General features: G+C 42.5%; 2 long non-coding RNA genes across 10 annotated transcripts in view; one reads left to right on the top strand and one right to left on the bottom strand.

Annotated features, from left to right (window-relative positions):
• Positions 1-22,418, top strand: part of LOC112656490 (uncharacterized) — a 62,150-nt gene that overhangs the window by 17,397 nt on the left and 22,335 nt on the right. The gene's annotated exons all lie outside the window — the stretch shown is intronic.
• Positions 2,829-18,359, bottom strand: LOC112656491 (uncharacterized). Of its 5 annotated transcripts, none has more exons than XR_007408972.1 (5): positions 17,052-18,359; positions 15,063-15,191; positions 14,122-14,204; positions 5,083-6,267; positions 2,829-4,537 (listed from the first exon to the last, which is right to left on the bottom strand). It is a non-coding gene; the product is annotated as an uncharacterized LOC112656491 (long non-coding RNA). The 5 variants fall into 5 exon arrangements; XR_007408973.1 differs by having other exon boundaries at positions 2,829-5,717; positions 6,171-6,267; positions 17,052-18,358; XR_007408974.1 differs by having other exon boundaries at positions 2,829-6,267; positions 14,118-14,204; positions 17,052-18,357.

Below are 22,418 nucleotides of genomic sequence, written 5' to 3'. Positions count from 1 at the left end.
TTCGCCTTTTCCAGTCCTTACTTCATCACATTACAATGTTCCATATCTACTCTGGTGTCAGAAATGGGCCTCCCCTCCCCTATGTCACACCACTTCCTTTCAACTCCTCTGTGAGAATGTGGAACCCCAACCACTGGGAAGTTTCCATGGAGGGCCATTTGATTCTCTCTTAAGGATATCACAGAAGGGATTTCTACAGTCACTGAGGATAGGTTTTAAGACCACCTCAGTCTGTTCCAGCTCTTAAAAAAATTATTTTAATGCAATAAGTTTATTGGGGGAGTATTCTAGGGATCAACATTGTCAAGGAAATAATAGAACAGGATTGAGTAGAGAGGGATGTTAAACTCCATTGCTGTTACTGCATTTTTCTGCCATTTTTTAAATAGGGCACTCTGAGGCTGGAACATATTTTCAGAGCTGTCTCAAATCAGGCAAGGGAGCCAGGTCTTTATCCCCCACATGGACCAGTAAATTGATGTAGGATGCCCTCAGGAAGGGGGCATGACTGTGGCCCTATTCTAGCCTTTAGATTCTGAAAATGTGTTCCAGGATGTGTTTGGCTACTTGTACAAAGGGGTCTGCATATATTCCCAAAGTGCACACCCAAAGCCCTTAGGATCTGGTGCCTCACTAAAGTTTTCTGTGATTATTGCCTTGAAAATATTGTCTGTTGATGACACTGGTAAGCACATTTATTAGTGATGGGGTATTTGTCTCAGCTAGAAGCAGGGGCTGGGGGTGGTGGTGGTGGTGGTGGCAGGAGACAAAGGGAAACAACACGCCAGCAGGTAAGACTGGACTCCAGAGGGGATGACAGGGACTGGGGGTGGAGTATGAAGAAGGAGGCCTCACCTTACAATACACCTCTCAGAATGGAACCTGCTCAATTTTTAATTTTCTGCCTTAGGCATGAAACATGCTTTGTTTTATCTTTAGCTTCTGCTAGAGGGGGTCTGAGTATTTTCTCAGCTTACCTTTTCCAGTGTCTCAGGCTCTTCACTCTGGGGGGCCTTGCTTGTGGTTTTAACCTTTTATCTTTCTTTGTGATGGTTGTTTTGAGTTTACAACTAATCAAATATTCCATGGGCACCCTGGGGTTTGACCGGTCAGTAAGGAGCCAGAGACAATTCAAAGCCTATTTCCCACTTTCCAGACTCACTGAGCGATTTGAGGAAAGGAGGGAGCTCCTAACACATGGAGTGTGAATTGTGTGCATAAGCAACTTGAAACCCAGGCAACCTTCCGCTCAGGATTTCCCGTTAATCAGCTGGGTTTTCTGGCATAGCAATGAGCAAATGGCATTAATGAGGTAGGCACAGATGATGGCACAGGGGCTTGGACACTTAGTAGGAACTGGGCTTAGCAAGGTAGAGAAACAATATGTGAAGGGGGTTATTTTATCCTCTGTCTCTCTCTCTCTTTTTTGTTTTACAGTAGCAACTTTTTGGCTGATTAAAGTACTTTTCCTGGTTCCAAGAGGGAAGTGTCTTTTGTACTACACACTAGAATGTCAGTTCTCATTACTAAGCCCTAGCTGTTCAAATGCTGTCTGAATCTCCCCAAGGCCTCCTTGGGGAGGCTGTAGGCAGAAATTTCAAGGAGCTTATGCCAATTATTTTCTTTCTATCTACATATTGATGGCTGACCCACAGTAATCATGTGAGTCAGGTGTTATGAATACAGTTTCCTTTATTTCATTCATGGCTTTTAAGACAGACAGATAAGATTTTTTTTTTTTTTAAAGACTCTTTTTCCCTCAGGTTCTTGCAACTGCCATTTTGTTTTCTACTTGAGAATGACACGGCAGATCAGAGAGAGAGTGACCCGTTTTATTTTGTTTTGTTTTTTTCAATTATTTGGGCCTTTTCCACACTGATTACCAGAGTTAGTAGAGGATGCATAAGATAAACATATTCTGAGGCCTCAGTAGTGGGAGCAGGTGTAGAGCTCTGGGGTTCATTGTTTAAAAAGTCTATAATTTAGGATCCTTTTATTAAGTAGTAGATATTAACCTGGCAACTCATAGGGGAGAAAACAATTAATTGAAGGATATGTAGTAGTCATTTATTAAGAGCCAAAGCTGAAGACCAAGTATCAGAAAGTATGGGCACCTGAGAATTTAAGTAGCAGAAAGTGAGTACACTGTTCTTCTCATCTTAGGAGTCGTTATGTGCAGCATCTAAATCATTGTTTCCTTGTTAAGAAAACCAAATGTGGGCTTTGATTTTTTTTTCATACTGTCATTAGACTGTATATCATAAAATATTTTGAATTAAAAAAATATTGTCACTTTCTCTTTAGGGAAGTGACAATATTTTGGGTCATCTTGAGTTTACGTCCTTGTTCTGTTCACGATTAAAATTTCCAGAACAATCTGAGTTGACTCAATTTGGGCCCATGCCAACCACTAGATAAGCGTGAAGAACCTTAACTGATAGTCTTTCTGAAATCACTCTCACAACAAGGGGAACATGCATGCTTGGACAGGCTAAGTCAGCAGATGCCCATCATAAGCTGAGAGGTCCCAGATTGCTCTAGCAAGGAATGTCCAATGCCCCAATCTTACACTGACTCTTGTCATTATTACAAAGTGACAGGAGAGTGTGCTATGATCTGAATGTTTGTGTCTACCTGCAAATTCATATGCTGAAACCCTAATCCCCAAGGTGATGGGGTAAGTTGTTGGGGAAATAATTAGGGGTAGATGAGGTCATGAGGGTAGGGGCCTCGTGATGAGATTAATGCCCTTATAAAATGAGGGTCAGAAATGTACGTGCTCTCTTTCTCTTTCTTTCTCCCCCTCTCTCTCCCTTCACTGTGTACACATCAAGGAAAGGCTAAGGGGAAACATAATGAGAAGGTGGCCATCTGAAAAACAGGAAGGGGGCTCTCAACAAACACTGAATCTGCTAATGCCTTCATCTTGGATTCCCCAACCTTCTTGGAAGAGTCCTCAGACTCTCCTAGAACTGTAAGAAAAAGATATTTGTTGTTTAAGCCACCCGTCTATGGTATTTTGTTATAGCAGGCCGAACTACGATAGAACCTTTTTCTCCTTTTCTCAAAGAAGCCAGATGGACTTCACGTTGCCTCTTTTGGAAGGAAGAGGAACCACAGTCATCCATCTCCACAGGTTCCATCCTAGCAGAGAGGAGAAGCTAGGGTACATGGTTGGCTCAGACTCTATCTTCCTAGGCTCTGAAGATTTTTCTTGAGTGGTTGGAAATGCTGGAAGGGTGGGTGATGACTCTCCCAAATTCCTGCCTCCCAGTCATCCTCTTCAGCTGATCAGACAGGCTTCTATCAAGTCTTAGCAGGCCTCATGTGTATTATTTATTTGATTAAAAAAAATTGTGTCATTTGCTTTTAAGGAGCCTCTGGGAATGAGCATAATTAAGCATAGATTAAAATGTCTGAAAGATTGAAAACCACCATAATGATATAGTGAAAAGAATGCAAGAAGCTTAAAAACATCCCCACATTGTCATTCCATCAAAGCATCCCAATTTACAATGATACCCTAGAAACCAAGCCTCACTGGAAAAGATCAAACTGGGATTTCAGCTGTTGAACACGGACAGAGATTCTAATAATTTGGGAAGATTAATTCGGAAAAGAAATCATCAGTACCATCGATGGAAGCTAAAGGGCATCAGTTGGCTTCAAAGGAGAAGAAGGAAGAGAAGAAAGAAGAAAAAGGGAAGAGAAGGAGAAGGAGGAGGAGGAAGAAGAGAAGGTCCCATTGAGACACCATAACAAACACCGCAGGGGATAAGCAGGGGATTGTGCACCTTGTCTGAACACTTGCTTTGAGCCAGGCGATGTTCTAGGTGAGTAAGGGGGGCACACTGTGGAGTGCAGGAAGATATGAAACAATTTAGATATTTACACATCCTGAGATGCTCTCTGAAGGAAACACAGAGTGTGTAAGACACAAAACTCAAGGTGGGTGGTAGGGCTTCTCTTCGCCATGGTGATTTTGAGTTGGGTGAAGAAAAGAAAGTAGCCCTGTGAAGATTGGGGAGGGGTTTTCCCTGCAGAGGGAGTAGAGATCACAAAGGCCAGGAGGAATCCAGGCAGGATGACGGCTAGGTTATCCTTCCTGGAGCCTCTCGGGGAGGGGAGCAGGAATGTGTATGTCAGGGTGGGGCACACAGTGACCGACATGGAGAACAGTCACCCAGCACCCTCTCCGGAGGGCTACTTTTAGCTACCTCTACTAGTCAGCTGCTTCAGGCTGGAAGTAATAGGAAGCCTAACTAGGGGTAGATTAATTATAGAAATCTAAAAGTTTTTTTTTTTTTTTAATCAAACAATCTGAAAATTGGCAACTCCGTCAGCACAGCAACTCAATGATATCATCAAGTTCCTGGGACTTTTCTTTTCATGTTTTTTCCTTACGATGTCATTCTCTCCTGGCTGCAGGGTAGATGGTAAGCTCCGTGTCCTCGCAGAGCAGCAGACCAAGCAGGAAAGAGATTGCATCCTCTGAAGGCTGCTGAAACAGGGCTGACTAGATGTCAGCATCCCTAGACTAAGAAGGACCAGAGGGTGTGAGCTCAGGCATGGCCCTATCTGCGCCCAACACAGAAGCTGTGCCCCAGGTTAGCCCAGATCGTCTTAGGAGAGAAAACTCATGGAATAACTGAAGGGGGAGTGGGGGGTGTCCCAGGGGAGCCTGTTGTCGCAAGCCCACGTGGAGGAACAGGACTGTGATCTCGGCTGAGCTTTGAGGGGGCAGGAGGAGAGGGCTGCGGAGTGCTAGAGGGGACACAGCAGTGCCTCTACCTTGGAGTGAAAGATGGAGAGCGGGCAGTGCAAGCAGAAGACACTAGTGTGCACAGGATAGAGGTGCACAGTGCAAGCTGGAGGGAGCAGGGGCAGGCTCTGGGCTGACTCCTAGCCTTTGCCCCGTACCCCATCATCTAGGAAATGGGGGTGATAGTGGTAACGTCCGCCCGTAGGGGCTTAGGATGAGTAGCCACTTAGTTCCTTTGAAAGCACACCGAGCAATCTCGGCACACAGCAATCGGTAAGCAAAGGATGGCTCTGGATTTACTGTTATTCTCTGCCACTCACCTCTTCTGGGGTCAGATCATCCTGCATTTATTTGTAGAGCGGACATCTGCTTTACAGACCACAAGGCATCTTCACTTGTGCTCCCTCATGGGCTCCTCTTTACAGCACCTTGGGGCCCTAAGCCTGGAAAACCTTGAGGCGGTGGCAGGGCTGTAGCACTCAAGAGCCTTGAGAGGGGCTGCCCTCTGCTCCTTTCAGGAGCCGCTCCCCCCAGGGGGGCATGTGGAGGAGAGCACTCGGTATGCCTGGGCTCGAGCTGCTCAATGCAGCAGCAGCATTTTTTTTTTTTTCTGTTCATGAGGTCAGGAGCGTTCTTGGCATCGCCTTAGCTGCTCCTCAGTGTGCCCGGGAGGCTGGGGTGGGGCGTAGGGGGTGGAGGGGAGAGAGGTGTGAATGGAGAAGCACGACCTTTTCATTTCTTTCCTCACCAGCGGCAGCATTCACTGCCTCCAGAATCTGGGCATCTGTGGGAGAGCTGAACTCTGTTTTATGAGACGATCTTTTTTTCTTTTTCCCCCTTCTTCTTCTTCTTTTTTTTCTTTTTTTTTCTTTTCCCATCAACACTTGTCAGGGATTCAAGGCAAAAAGCCTGGCAAAGGCCTGTGCTTCTGCACCAGCTCAGGCAAAAGATGGGTCTAAACAGGGAACAGAGAGAGGCATTGTTCCAAACACTGCAGAGTGGGAAAAGTAGGTCAGGGAAGAAAATGCAGGTTTGACAGAGCTGGGAATTGAACTTGTCACCTCAGAGCTCATTGGTGTAGAAAGTGAACAGCCAGCAAGGGACCGGGGAGTAACTGCAGTCTGCTGCCAGGCTAGGGGCAGACACACGCTGTGAACAGCCGCCTGCGTGATGGTCATTGCCTCCTTCCAGGGCCAAACGCTGCCATCCTCCCTCCTGCCCCACACTCAAAACCCCTACCCTGGGAAACTCAACCAAGTGATGATTCTAGACGGGAAGAGCAGCTGAGACTGTCTCTGGAGAGAGTGCCAGGCGGCAGCTTCCCAGCCACCAGCTGCATTTGCAGGACTGGGAATTGAGACAACCCCCCTCCACCCCCAGACGAGGCTCTAATTACAATCAACATCACCTTCTAGGAAACTTCTGGGTGGATGGCTACCAGCAGAGAAAAGCTTTCTCCTCACTACCCTCCGGTTGGTACTGGAGCCAGGGGTTCTGGCTGTAGCCTGGGAAGAGGAAAAAATACCTCAATCAACATGCCCAAACCTTGGTAATCCTCCTACTTTCTCCCAGAGTCAAGGTATTGAGCTATTTTGGATGAAGGGTGCTTTCTCCTTGACTCTTATACCACTGCATTTGGAATATTTCTCCAATTTCTTGCTCTGGACATGCTTTTTTTTTTTTTTTTTTTTTTTAGAGGGAGAGAGAGCACGAGTGGGGTGAGGGAGGGGCAGAGGCAGAGGGAGAAGCAGGCTCCCCAGTGAGCAGGGAGCCCAGTGAGGGGCTCAATCCCAGGACCCTAAGATCATGACCAGAGCTGAAAGCAGACACTCAACCGATTAAGCCAGCCAGGCGCCTCTGGACACAGCTTTTGCCTCATAAACGCCCCCTCCTCCTTGTGGGTCTCAGACACCTTTCTGTAGCAATAAGAGTGGCTTAGGATCGGTCTCAGACCGCCTGCTACACCATTGGCACCAAGAAATGCAAGTTCACTGGATATTCCAACGGACACTTGGATCTGAAAGAAACGTGTAGCTACAGACCACAAACCTCTGTGGCCACCACTCATTCCCAGACTTTTTGTTGTAATTAATGACTTGTTTTCCCTCTCTGTGAAGTGGGGATAGCAGTGGGAATAACACCACTTATTTAAAATGGGAAGACTGTTAGACAGGATCTAAACACTCAGATTCCATTTCTGCCAGCTATTCATCTAGTGACTTTAGGCTATTTGTTGAAATTTATCACCTCAGGTTTCTCAGCTATAAAATGGGAATGATATAATTTATAACAGAGTTGTAAGGTTTCAACCAAACATAAATGAATTTCACATGTGAAAGCACCTTTCCCAGCCTTGGTGCCTAGAGGATGCTTAATCCAATGTTTGCTTCCTTCTTTCCCCATTGTTGATAATACTGAATTTCTGGAGGATGTGTTTGAAGTTAGATATACTGAAGACTAGTTTTTAAAAAAGGGAACAGGGGTGCCTGGGGGGCTCAGTCAGTTAAGCATCTGCCTTTGGCTCAGGTCATGATCCTGGGGTCCTGGGATCAGCCCCGCATCAGGCTCCTTGCTCAGTGGGGAACCTGCTTCTCCCTCTCCCTCTGCTCTTCCCCTTGCTTGTGCTCTCCGGTACTCTCTCTCTGTTGAATAAATAAATAAAATCTTAAAAAAGTAAATTAAAAAATGGAACAGAGAACAGGATATGTCTTGACATCCAGACCTGTGGTGTTCAATAGCATAGCCACTTGCTGCACGTGACCATTTAAATTTAAAATAATTAAAATGAAAATGAAAAACCACAGGTCCTCAGTCACACTAGCCACAGTTCAAGTGTTCAATGGCTACATGTGGCTAGTGGCTGCCATATTGGACAATGCAAATGAAGAACATTTCCATCATTGCAGAAAGTTCTGTTGGACAATGTTGAAAGAATTCTTATAGAAATTACTTTGGCAGCCCGGGTGGCTCAGCGGTTTAGTGCCGCCTCCGGCCCAGGGTGTGATCCTAGAGACCTGAGATGGAGTCCCACGTCGGGGTCCCTGCATGGAGCCTGCTTCTCCCTCTGTCTCTGCCTCAACCTCTCTGTGTCTCTCATGAATAAATAATTTTTAAAAATCTTAAAAAAAAAGAAATTACTTGATCATAATGTTCTTTACCAAAAGAACAAGTTTCTTAAGGCAAAACCTAGATGTATTTTTGCCTTGGAGTATATAATCTTCTTTCAGTGGCATATCCTTTAAGACCCACAGTATTTCTTTCTTTAAAAAATTTTTTTTCATCATGATAAGGGTATTCTTTAATCCCTACCCCCTCTCCCCCACTCCCCTACCCACCTCCCCTCTGATAACCATCAGTCTGTTCTCTATGGTAAAGAGTCTGTTTCTTGCTGTTCCTCTTTCTTTTTTCCTTTGCTTATTTGTTTTGTTTCTTAAATTCCACACCGGAGTGAAATCATGTGGTATTTGTCTTTCTCTGGCTTATTTTGCTTGGTAGCTTCATCAATGTTGTTGCAAATGACAAGATTTCATTCTTTTTTAGGACTGAATAATTTTCCATTGTGGATATATAGATAGATAGATATAGATATAGATATATAATTCTATATCTATATATATCACCTCTTCTTTATCCATTCATCAATCTGTAGACCCTTGGGCTGAGTTTGGTTATTGTAAATAATGCTGCAGTAAATGTAGGGGTGCTTGTATCCCTTTGAATTAGTGGTTTTGTATTTTTGGGTAAATACCAGGTAGTGTGATTACTGGATCATAGAGAGGTTCTAGTTTTAACTTTAGGTTCTAATTTTAACTTCCTCAGTTTTAACTGAGGAACCCCCATGCTGTTTCCCACAGTGGCTGCACCAGTTTGCACTCCCACCAACAGTCACAAGTGTTCCTTTCTCTCCACATCCTCACCAACACCTGTTGCTTCTTGTATTTTTGATTTTAGCCCTTCAGAACAGGTGTGAGGTGATACTTCACTGTGGTTTTGATTTGCATATCCCTGTGATGAGTGACATGGAGCATCTTTTCAGTTGTCTGTTGGCCATCTCCTCCCGCCAAGCTCATCAGACAGAAAGATGTAGAAGAAGGAAAATGGAGCTTTCATAATGTGCTTCCCTATATGGCTTTGTGCCTGGGAAGTGAGGGAGAAATGCCACTACACTCTAATTGTACTGTGGGGCAGAAGAGGTGACTTTAAAGCAGATAAGAATCCTAATTCTTCGGCCTTCCAAGAGCTGACTCAGAAAGGAGGATTTTGGGGCCCAGGGTGAAAGAGGTTGTTGTTGCCGATGTGATAATGTGAATAAGGAAGTTGGAAAAAAAGAATAAAACAAAATTAGTGTGAAACTAGGAAGAGGGATATTTTGTAAACTCTAAGCTGCTTTGGCCTCTGGCTATCCGTATTAGTATAAAAACTTTTTGGTGGTCATTTTCCACCCCAAGGACCCAAGTGCCCCAAGGACCTGTGACTTCAAGTTTCCATATGACACCCCTTCCCTTGAGGCGGTGAGCATGAGTTATCCAACTGCTCTCACTTTCTGTGATCCAAATAGAGCAGAAGAAGTTTCCTGGAGGGATTAAAATGCACACCTGAATGACTCTAGCCAGCTCCAGCCTGGAGAGAAGCAGGAGTCAGGGTGATGGGGGTGGGGAAGCATGAAATAAGTCAAGGTTAATTCAGCATGTGAGGGAAGTTTGAATTATTCATTTTCTGACCCTGTACCAGGGACTTCTTCCTGCAGTCTGTTACAGTCTCTTTTGGGGCACTCTAGTCACACAGATTTCTCAGCCACCTTTAACAACCATGCCTTGTCTTCTAGTGTTCAGCAAAGGGATGGCCAACCCAGGGCTCTGGTGCCCCTAGCAGTCTGGAAGCTGCCTTTTAGGGGCCCGAGGATGTGGCCTGGCTGGAGGGAGGCAGGGGCAGCCACTTAGCACTTGGTTCCCATTTGGGCTGAGCGGTCAGCAAGGGTAAGAAGGGAGATTAAAAGCAAGAAGTGAGAAAAGCATCTGAGTGTTTGGAGGAGGGTGGGAAGGAGGAGGAGGTTTCATGGAAGATGTGTGATTTGGTTTCCTTACGTCACCGGAGCTCTTTTGTCTTTCCATGACATTTCCAGTGGGAAGTTCAGCCAAAGGAGAGACAAAATCCAGCCGAAGCTTTACTGACTGAAGCAAGCAGGGACCATCAGGGACAGTGGCGATGGCCCCTCAGAGCCGTGGGCCTTGGCTAGCCAGTTCTTGCCCCCAGGGGCTCTTTCTCACGTCTTGCTGTTCCTCAAAGTATGCGTCACAAAATATGCCAAGTGGTTCCAGGATCTCCGAGGTGCTTTGGCTGGCATTTTATTTAACTTGTGACATTTTTGCCTGTTCCTCTTCGAGTGGGCGTCACTACCACCCAAGCCTGCAGTTGTCGCTGAATATAAAATCCTGTCCAGTTATCCCTTGGTTCTGATCGTGCCCCCGGGGCCCCCGCTCCCAACCTGGCTGCGAGAGCTCAGTGTGGATGAGGCACCCATGCAAGGCTCCAGACCGGCCTTTCAGGAGCAGAAACTGAGGAAGGTCCACGAGCAGACTGCACTCGGGAGCTCCAGATTGGAACCTCTTCTCTCTGGTTGAGCCTAACTCCAAAGCCATTTAAAATAGAGATCACAGGCTCAAATGCCTCCAGGGTCCAGGCAGAAGGAAGTGGGTCAAGGAAATGAGTGAAGCGGGGTTGAGAGGACAGCGGTAGGGAGTGGTGAGGACTGCGGTAACTTGCAGAGCATAAGGTGGGTGGACGTAGGAGGAAACCGGCGGGCTGGTCATACAGGAAGGCCAGGCCAACATTTTCCGACTTGCCAGTGTTTTGTGAAGTCTTCAGATTTTAAAATGCTGGCCCAAAGTCAGGCCAAGCAAAAATCATCCTTGGGCCAGATTCAGCCAGTGGGACGCCAGTGTGCAAACCACGATTTGGACTCATGTGTGACAAGGCTGCTTCAAGTACACCGATTTGCACAAATTATTTGTTTCATGGCTCCTGAAAGCTCCCCTAAAGGGCACTGGTATCAGATAAGGCCAAGGAGTGAGCACCATATTCCTCTTCATGTGAAGCTGTTTTGCTAAGTGGCTTTTCCCAGCCCTCAGCTGTAGAGCTCCCTACCCTGTTCCAAGCATGGCCTGGTCCTTCTTGGGGACTGGAAATTGTGCTCTCGCTCCTCTTCCAGCTAATTGCTTTAATGCATCCTGAATGTATCTACGCTGCCGCCCCTAGCCACTGGGTCATCACTTATTCACAGGCCTAAAGTCCCTTAAGCAGCCTCCCGCTGGCCCTCACGCGGCAGGGGATTAATGTAGTCTGGTTGGTGAGTCAAAAAGAAAGATGACATCATTTTCATGTCAGGAATGAGGATGTGTGTTTGTGTATGTAAGGGTTATGGAGCGCGAAGAGAGGAAAACCAAGGCTACTTCTCTTATAAACTGGCACGGAGCTCCCTCCACCCCCTTCTTTTGCTTTCAATCCAATCTGGCTTCTCCCAAGTGAGTTATTAATATGGGACACAGCCTGGCTTCCTCCCTTCTGTCTCCTCATATAAATCCAACTAATTAATTTAGTTTAACAAGAGGAATCTTTCTCTATCTCTTCCAATCTTCGTCGTTCAGCTTAGATTCTCTTAACTCAAACACACAACACACAACTTTAATAACCACACCTAGACCCTTATCTGTATCATCATGAGATCCACTGTCACAAACTGGGGGGATAGGAATCTTACAATAAAGGGACTTTAGAATGAGAAGATGGGTCAGCTATCAGGTAAAGGCTGGAATTCACATTCTGTCTGGTCCAATGAATGAAAGGAAAATGGAAAGAATCGTGCATGTGCTGGAAATCCAACAATCTGAAGAGATGTACAAATGGGTTTTGGAAAGCTCCACTACATTGAGTTTATTCAATACCGTAGAACAGCGGCATAGGAAGGCCTCCTCCCAAACAATTAGTTAAATCGTGTGTCTCTTTCTGTGTATGAATGGAAAACCCTACCCAAATATGCTATTTATTGCCAGTCTAGAAAATTACCCCCTCCCTCTGCCCACCCCTCCAAAACCTGAAACAATCAGGGCTGTGTTGGTTTCAGCATTGCTCTGTTTTATGTAATGGAGGCAGCACCCACAAGCTGAATAAGGTAAGGGACATTCAGGTCAGAGGGCAGAGGTGAGGGCAAAGCAAGAGTAAATGGGAGCTCTCCTGTTCTCATCCAAGGCAGAAAGGTGTGGGACGGATTTCCCATGTGAATGAGGACTGGTGGAACTTCCCAGATCATTCCTTAGAGCTCCTTTAATTCTTTCCTTGGTGCTGCTAGGGATTTTCTTTCTTTGTGGAAAGTGTCAATGCTTGTCTTTCAAAAGCCAAAAAAAAAAGTAAAAAAAAAAAAATAGAGGATTTGCAAAAACAAGCGCCATGCTGCCCATTTGCACGCTGGTGCAGAGAGAGGAGTCAGGAACTGCTAATGAATGTACCAGCTGTGTGTGGAAAATCAGCCAAGCTTGGGCTTTGGGCTTTCATTTCTCTGCGGAGATCCTTATTCTAGACTGCCCGTGAGAAACATGAGCATGGCTTCAAGCACAACCCGAATAAAGAGCAAAGGTAATGAAGGTGAGGCTATCCTGGAATATTAGCTGAAAATGAACCCTTGTCTTGAGGAAAAGCAGCTCTAATTCTGTTACTCCTTTCGGATTTGGTAACAATTTAAATACAGGCAAAATCTTTCTCTTTTTAGGACCCGAGACTTTTTAATTCCACTTTCTTAGATTTGAGGACTGGAAAACTTGGTTACTTTTTTTAGGTATGTTTCTCTGTCTCTCTCTTCTCTGTCTCTCTGTCTCTGTCTCTTTTCCTCCCTCTCTTCCTCATTCCCCATCCTCCTTCCCTATATCTTCCCTGTCTTCTTATCCCTCCATTTCTTTTTTTTCTCTTCCTCCTCTTTTTTTTCTCTAGACTTATTGAGGTGTAATTGACAAGATTATAATATATTGAAGGTGTGCAACATGATGATTTGCTATACATATACATTGTGAAGCAATTCCCACCATTGAGTTAATTGACACATCCATCACCTTACATATTTACCTTTCTTTTAGAAAGCACTCTTAAATTCTACTCTCTTAGCAAATTTCAATTACACAATACAGTCTTATCAACTGTAATCATCATGTTATACATTAGATCTTCAGACCTATTCCTTTTAGAACTGAAGGTTTGTGCCCTTTCACCAGCCTCTCCCTAGGTCATTCCTCACATGGTACTAGCCCACCCCAGGCCTTGGCAACCACAATTCTACTCTCTCTGTTTCTACGAGTTCAGTTTTTTTAAATTTTTCATTCTTTTTATGTTCTACAACTGAATGATACCATGTAGTATTTGTTTTTCTCTGTCTGGCTTATTACACTTAGCATAATGCCCTCCAGTTTCATCCATGGCACAAATGACAAAATTTCCTTTTTTTTAAACCGCTGAATAATATTCAATTGTATATATATGTTTCATACTCTTTTTCCATTCATAGGTCGACTGACACTTGGGCTGTTTCTACACCTTGGCTATTGTGAATAGTGCTGCAGCTGACATGGGAGCAGAGATCTCTTTGAGATAGTGATTCTGTTTCCTTTTGAGATATACCCAGACATGGAATTGCTGAATCATATGGTAGTTTTATTTTGAATTTCTTGAGGAACTCCATACTGCTTTCCATAGTGGCTGCACCAGTTTGCATTCCTACCAGCAGTGTGCCAGCATCTCCTTTCTCTATGTCTTTGATTTGCTTTTTCCTGATGATCATAGTGAAGTTAAACACCTTTTAATGTACCTGTTGGCTATTTTCATGTCTTTTTTGGAAAAATGTCTTCTCAGATCCTTTGCCTTTTTTTTAATGGGTTGTTGGTGGTTTTGTTTTATTTTGTTTAGTTTTGCCATTGAATTGTATGAGTTTCTTACATATTTTGGATATATATATTTTTGGATATATATATTTTGGATATTACCCCTTATCTATTGGATATGTGGTTTGCAAATATTCCCTCCCATTCCATAGGTTATCTTTCCCTTTGCTGACAGTTTCTTTTGCTGCACGGAAACTTTTCAGTTTGATAGAGTACCACATATTTATTTTTGCTTTGGTTGCCTTTGCTTTGGTTTCAAATCCAAACAAATATTGGCCAAGATCAATGTCATGGAGTTTACCAATTGTTTTATTCTAAGAGTTTTATGGTTTAAGGTCTTACATTCAAGTCCATTTCGAGTTGATTTTTGTGTATGGTGGAAGATGGGGGTTTAGTTTCATTTATTCTTCCTTTTTAATTTGCAAATGGCATACCTACTTTTTGATTGGAGTGGATCAAAATCCTACTGTGTATGAACTTAGGGTTGACGCAATCTTGAGTATGTCCATAGTCGTATGCATCTGTGGAATGAAAAATATAATTCATCCCTTGTGGAGATCTCCTGCACATTCATTTCTATAATAATGCTAGCCACTGTTTATTGAGCACTTAGTATGCGCAAGGCACTGTACTAAGAGCTTTGCATATACTTTTTCATTTAGTGCAATTACTAAAACTAGGAAGAAGTGGAACATCTCCTTTCTGCATTCCAGTAATCTTTTTTATAAAAAAGATTTTATTTATTTATTTATTCATGAGAGAGGCACAGACATAAGCAGGGGGAGAAGCAGGTCCCTCGAAAGGAGCCTGGTGCAGGACTTGATCCTGGGATTCCGGGATCACGCCCTGAGCTGAAGGCAGATGCTCAACAGCTGAGCCACCCAGGCATCCTTCTGCATTCCAGTAATTCTTTATTAATGGCTTTCTTCATAGACAGGATTTATGCCACAGTGCCCAGCCTAAACCTGCATGGTGACTGTTGCTGAGGACAAAATTGTTTTAGTGTGTAAATATTATTCTTATTCTAGAGAAGAGGTGGAAAGAATATTTTTCAAAGCAGTGAGCCCATGTCCATTTTGGGAAGTTTGCTCACAAGGGACTTGGATGCCTCAAAGTGGATTAACTTATTTACTCCCAAAATTTAGTCTTTGGCAAGGTACTCGATCCATTGTGCTCTAATTTCCTCATTTGTACAATGAGATTGAACTGGTATAGATAAGGGGCTTAGCACAGTGCATGGCAGACTGTAAACATCCAATGAGTGTTAGCTATTATCCTCATTGTCATTATTAAATAATCACAGCAACATGCTTATGATGGTATTTTTAGACCCATTTTACAGATGGGGAAACTAAGGCAAAAAGGACTTAACAACTCACCCAAGGTGATACAGCCAGTCAGTTATTGGAGGCAATAATTCTCATCCCACGTCACTCTCATTACAGCTAAAATTCGATGTTGCCACTCATTATAGGAATACAATTTCTTCCTCCTATAGGAAATGTGAGCTGTGAAACAAGCACAGAATGTCCTGAAGAGTGGACACACGTCACATGAGAAGCATTTTCGATCCCTCTGGTAGAGAGGGAGTGCTTAATTACCATGTGCCACTGCTGTTAACCTCTGCAAATAAGTCTAATTATCGCAGATTAATGAACAGAGCTTAGGCACATCTAAAGGGGCTTTGCTGAGGGGTTTTCATTTCTGCATTTCATTATCTCCATAAACGCTGTTGTTCCCCATGCACACGGTTATGGAACTTTTATTATTTTTTTAGCTGCGCTCTGTGGAATACCAACAACAGTGCCTGCGAAATAGCTCAGGGCAGGGATGGCTTTCCAGGAAATCTTCAGGAAGCCTGCAAGTTGGGTGGCTGCTGCTTCGCTGTTTACTGACGCATCATGCCACATTGGTTCATAGGGAATAAAGCTTAGACGGTTGCCAAGGAAACAGGCTGAGATTTTTGAAATATCTGAAACCATGGTGAAATTTCCAGGAAAAATCAATGTCTTAGTCAAGAGTCAGGTTAAGCCTTCTCTGCATCAGGGTGAGTAGCGACAATGCAAATACAGCTTGAAAGATTCATTCCTGTGTGCACCATGACTTAAAACCGCACGTTCCATGTTGTGATTCTCAGAGAATGTTTTCTACGAATAGAAGTAACCATGTTGGCAGGCCTCATATTGGGAAGTGGCCATCATGCTGGTCCTTAGAGCAGGGCTGAGCCTGGCAGCCGCCTCTGAATGTGCCTGTGAGCACAGACAGGCCCTGGTGAGGACCTTGGGAATCCCAATGTCATATCGTGGCAAGAAAGCAAGCTGGCAGTTAGCCAAGGGCCTCAGCCATGCAGAGGCTGGGACCTAAGGAAGGTCTTGGGCACAATCCACCAGACATGTATCATTAATAAATGATTAGATTTGCAAATCTTGTCAGTAGAGATTGCTATCACAGAATTAATGAAATAAATAATGAAACATTTCCAGTGTTTCTGGCTGGCTTTCAGAGCAGAGTAGATCTCTGCCTTTGTTGCAATTTATGGCTGTCTCTTTGATCAACTCCTGGGGAGTTCAAGGAACGATTTTCCTGCTTCCAACACCCGCCTTCGGCTTTTAGGTTTGCCTTTTTTTTTTTTTTTTAAACTTGACTTTTCATATCATTTTGTACTTCAAACACAAAGGTTCCCCAGGATAATTTCAGATAAAGAAACCCAACAGGGTGAATAATCTGCAGTGAAGAAAATCTGAATCGCACTTGAAGAAACAACCCATTTGACACTGGGTTAGGAATGGGGTAGGGGAGGGATTTTGCTTACAAACGAACACAAAAAAGTTCACAATTTTATTTGAATGTCTCCATTTTGCACTGTCTAAAGCCAAGAGCATTTCCTGATCCAGAAGCAAGCTAAGATGCCACCCAGTGTGGATTACCCAGCAGGCAGACAAAGCATATGTTCAGGACATTAGCCGTGCCAGGGTAGCTCACATTTCTTTTGTTAAAAAAGAAAAAAAACAGATATTTCATATCCCCAAAAAAGTATCAAAATAGCCATGAAGAAATCAGATCCTTGTTGGGTTTCTTTATACTTGTTTTCTGACTCAGTGCCATTTTGATGTGAATTCCCGTTCCGGATTAGGAGGGGATGGAGCCCCAACACTCATTCACTGTATGGGACCTTTAAAGGGCTTCCTGGGATGGAATTTCATCCTTGACTCATAGAGGTCATAAGGCGATACAGCCATTATCCCTACCTTTGACACTTTGGGTAATCTTTTAGAGATGCATACTATATTATCCTAATATTGATACTATAAATAGATTTTCAGTTTTCTCCCTCTGCAAACCCACCCAGCACATTAATGGGCACATACACTCACTGTTTCTTGGAAATCATAGTGAGTCCAAAGGTTGGGGTTCTGATGGATTGCTTGCTCCTGGACTTAACTTCTTGAGAGCTGCCATTGTGTTCTTTTTTAGTTTTTGCTATTGGGAAAGTTACAATGGAACAAAGTTCAGATCTATCCAATTTTTAACGATTCAATTTAAGATATACCTATGAGTATCTTTATCTTTTCTAGTGTCATCCTGTAGCATGGTAATTCCATTGGCAAAACCCACTGGATGTTTCCTGTCTACATGGTTTAGATAATTTCTTTTGTAATCAGATACCTTCCCTGTAGAGAAAACTTTGAAAAATTAGTGGGTTGTTCAGCTAAGGAAATAAAATTAATACTAAAATTACAAGGATCAGAACAAAGCAAGCAAGAAAAACTCCCCTTTGGGCTCATAAAGGGGGTGTAAGGGCCTGCCTATAGGGGGATAAGTATTTTTATGCTATAGTTTTATGATACCTCTTTTGACATATCTCCCACAGTTGGCCAGTTGTTTAATGGGAGTATAGATACAGTTGGTTCCACTCTGCAAGATGAAAATGAGATTTTATTGTTATCAAAATATTTCTGCATTTCTTTGATTCTAAGATGCAGCATTTTTTCATAATTTCATATGATTTCTGACATCAGGAGGCGTATCAAAATCATCATCAGCCTGGCCACAATTGTGATGTGGCTGTCAATACTATGTACATGGCCATTAATATTTTCAGAATGGGTGCCAGCTATTGCAAAGGAAGTCCTGGAGGCAATAAGAAGCATTGCATCACTGACATGGTGTTGGGTGGAAAAACGTGGACATTGATGACACTGGGTCAGAAATAAAACCACAGCTTGCAAAACTGTGATTGGCAAAGCAGACAAATTATACAAACCATGATATGCACAGCAAACCAAGCTTAAAGTATTTTAACACCAGCTTGTTCTGACCCATTCACACCAAGATAAGATCACTGGCTTCCAGCACCTCATCTTATTGCAAAAATTCTGACCTATTCCCTCTCACTTACTACCTTCTGCCCCAACTACCCTATGATTACTGTGGACTTCCCTGACTCCCCTTTTGAAAGTACTGCTAAGACTCTATCAAGATGGTACTTTCTCTTGCTCAGCAAGTTTAATAAACCCAGTTTTGTGTGATCAGCAATGTTCCATGGTGGTCTTGGTACAGAGCTCTGATAATTCAAAAAGAGATTCAGTAGAATCAGGCTCTAATGCTGCAAAGTTTTAGTACTACATTAAAGTATTTATTTAACTTACATTTCCCCTTTAACATATGTACAATAGTGATATATGATAAAATACATATCTAATAAGTTTAAAAGAACTTTGAAATGGTATAAAATGAAAAACTGCAAAAAAGTGTTGTATTATAATTTATTGGCACCAATTTTTCTTTTTTAGTGGCACATAAAATAATGGTGTACTGTACAATGGATGACACTTTGCATTTGATGATATATGGTAATAAAAGCTGGCTAACTTTTACTGGACATTTCTCATGAGCCATGCACTGTGCTAAGTGCTCTACCTGCATGGACTCATTTAATTCTCAGAGCATTGCTAGGAAGTAGGTCATATGATTATCCTCATTTTCTAGATATATAAACTGAGGTATGGAGATGGTCCATGGCTACCTTGAAATAGCTAGCTAATAGCTGGAGGAGTTAGGGCTCAGGTCCAGATAATGTGCTTTTGCTGGACCAGGATACATGGGGAGAAATGGGGCACACAGCACTATTTTCTTAAAACTGGCAGAAAGCATTAATTAGGATGATAGTACTTGCACAAGGCATGTACTAAATTTTAGGATTTGGGCTTTTAAGGGTAATACATTAACCAGTTCTATAGTGCTCCTGGAAGTGAAATTGTTTCCCTTGGGTATTTCAGAAAAGGCGCATTCAGAACCTAAAATATTTGCCAGTTTATTTCTTCCAAAAAAAAGAGTTCCTTGGTGTTCAAAGCCATATATCAGGGTTAAAAAACAAGCAACCAAATAAAAACAAACCTAGCACTAGGGTCATCCATTTAAGTCACTGCTTGACAGCTGTTCTGGGAATGGCTGTTGCCACGGGTTACTGCAGAGCACTCAGCATCTCAGCCTTACCCATCACTTCTAGCCTGGGCTCTTGTGTCTCTGGAGAGATGACCCTTCCCTCCTTTCCCCACCCCCACCTTGGTGGTTTATATTAAAGATTGTTTTTTTCCTTTGAAAGAGAAATGAAATAATAATATGCTGAAAATTTCCTAGATGTTGCCTAGGGTATTCTCTGTCTTTGATGCTTTTGTTGCCCTGTTTTTCCTTGTAGATCACAGCATCAGCACTGCTTTTTCTATAAACCTCAACACAGGGTTCCAACCTGCTGCCTTCTGCAGGTGGAGCTACAATCAGGCATTGTGTATCAATGAATGTACCATCCTATATGTCACTCAATTAATATGTTCTTAATTGGATTCTTCAAATAGTTGGCCATGACAGTGTGTTTTCAGGACTTTTGTTGTCTTTGTTCTTGTTTTCCTTTTTTTCCCCTTTCAAATCCACCCCTCTTATCCTGTCAATGCATTCACATATCCTTTGGACCAAGAGATTTGACCAAGACGCACTGAATTCCCTCCTACCTCCTACTTCCTATTCTTTACACACCGAAGGTTTCAGAAATCCATTAAAATGCCATTTCATACTTACTTTTCTGCTTTAGGAAAGGGGGGAATTAAGGCAGGCCATCTTATTTAGGTAGTGCTATTTACTGGAAATATGTATGCAAAATACCAGCATTACAGAGCACCTACTAGTCTAATTATATTCAATGTTAATGGCCACGAAAAGCCTTCAAAATCTTGAAACATATTTGTCCTCTATTAACATACAAAAAAGATAATTTGTGGGAAGTACTTCAAGATTCTTGCAAGAAATTTAGGATACTAACATTCCTTTGTTTCAGGTATTGGATGATGTTTAAGAACCATAGCTTCCACCGATGCTTTGGGTCAAATCAAGCCTCGTTAAATATGCCGTAGGCTTCTCTGACATTTTATAAAAAGGAATTTGCTACCCATTACACTTTTTTTCCTTTGCCTTTTCTTCCCATCACCTGCTCCCCCACCATTACTTTCTAGTCAACACATGCCCCTTTTCTATGGTTTGCTTATAGATTATTAAGAAAAAAGATGTAAACTCACAGGGAGGATTAAGGTAGACACAGCTGGTGTCAACGAAAACAGAGAGAGATGAAAGAGTATTGAGTCCGTCTGAATGGACAGCCCATGGGGTTTTCTTGTGACTCATCCTTGACCTTTACCCTCCCAAATCATGCCTGAGGCAAGTAAACAGCTTTTCAAAGCAGACTACCTTCTGGGACACTTCGTACATTTTCATTTTAATCTCTTTGCAAAGTGGTCAAAAATAAATGTCCCTATGAAGAGAAGTACTACTGACAAAAGTTGAATTTGAAATGACACGGAATCACTCTGCTACCTATCACACAGAGAGTCCTAAACTGCTTAGCGGTTTATTCCAAATGAAAAGGAAAGGAAACAGTCTTCAATGAGTGTTTTAAACATCTCCATATGATTCAAAATAGTTACATGGGCCTTTGAAAATATTGCCTGGAGGCATTATGGGTGATTTAAGTTTTTCTTTGTATTTTGCAGATTATCTATAATGAGTAGGCATTACTTCTTATAATCCACAAAAAGACTTTCAACAGAAATGGAATTACAGTACAGATTTTTAAAATATGAAAATACCACCCAATGAGTTATTTTTTTATAAATGACGGGAATCAAGAAAACCATTTAATAATGTAGATAAAGTGTCATATGCTGAATATGTATTTTCTGGTATACAAGGTGAGCTAAAGGTGGACTGAAATATTTCTAAGTAACCAGGTAAATATTATCTTCCAGATCAAACAGCTACTCTGCCTTTGTGTATCAGCCCAAATAGAAAAGAAGAAATGTTTCTATCTATCATTGTCATTAGATGCACTTAGCTGTATGAAAGGAAACATAACACCCTCAAATTATTTAACTTATAAGATCTCACTGATGCTGCTTGATAAAAAATGGGGCTTCTGCCCACCAGAGAGATGGGTGGACAGAGGTCTACAATCATCCCTTCATCTCACTTCCAGTGATTCTTTTTTTTTTTTTTCTTTTTTGTGTGTCTGACAGTACCACTTGATTTGGGTCCCAATGTGTTAAATATTGAAAATGTGCGTAAGGTGGTTAGCTAGCTCTCAGGGTCAATTCAGAGAGACAAGGAAATGGTCCTGTTCTTATGTTGTGGGAAAATGACTTCAAACAATCATGTATCCAGTGAAGTACATATTGGAAATGGAAAACATACTCAAAGAAAACAATAAAAACTTAACTTGAGGTAAAGCAAACTGTTGAGAAATCTAATAGAGAAATGTGTTCCAAGTGCTAGTTACACTAAATCCTAAACATCTAGATTTTTACAGACTCGCAAATCAAATTGCTTTATGGTTAGAGGAGCATTTAATACAGTGTGACCAGTTTAAAGTTAACATTTTGTATTCAGGATGATTAATGACACCATATTGTATTTCAATTACTACAAGATACTTCTCTGTAATAAACGATGGCAATAATATTCACATTAAGTCAATAAAAAGCATCTTCAAAGTGTGATGTATAAGTGCCATTATTATAGTATAAGTTGATCACTTCATACAATGAATTATCAACAGTGTAACAGGAAATCTCTATACCAAAGCATATATTTTCATCTCAGTGCACAGGGATTTTGGCAGAGCACTCTCATTAGTATTAATAGTAGTCAAATGAAAGTATTCGCACACAATAACAAGGGGACTATTCCTTCTTTCCCCTAGCTTTCCTATACTCTATTCTCTACGAACTGCATTTTTGTAGGTTCAAGGATGAGAAACCAACTTCTCAAAGCATTTCCAAGTCCAAAGGGAAATAGATGAGACAAGTGGCTTCATGATTTATGCTCCAGAAAACCAATAGTTGGGGAAAACAAATCCCAAATAACAGGTGTTTCTTTTCCTAGAGGTCTGTCCACTTTAGGGAGAAAGTTTGAGCACCAGGAAACTTGGAGACTCTTCTGATGGATAAATCCCTTGGGGGTCATGGCTTTTTAAGTTGTTTTGAATGGTGCCTGGTTACAGAAGTGACAGATGAGATGGCCTAGGGAGCTCAGGAAAGCAAGCACAAGGGAGAGGGTAGGAAGGTGGGTGCTTTCTTACCACCTCTTCCTGCCCTCTTGTCCCTCCCCACATGGTTTCAGCCAGGTTGGTCATCAGGAAAGAATGACTGAGGGGAGGAATCCTTAGGGTGGTGCAGGGATGGGTCCAAGGC

Source organism: Canis lupus, chromosome 37 (genome assembly GCF_003254725.2).
Source record: "Canis lupus dingo isolate Sandy chromosome 37, ASM325472v2, whole genome shotgun sequence".
Taxonomy (NCBI): Eukaryota; Metazoa; Chordata; class Mammalia; order Carnivora; family Canidae; genus Canis; species Canis lupus.
The sequence above is the reverse complement of the archived record's forward strand: the minus strand, read 5'-3'. Positions and strand labels throughout refer to the sequence as shown.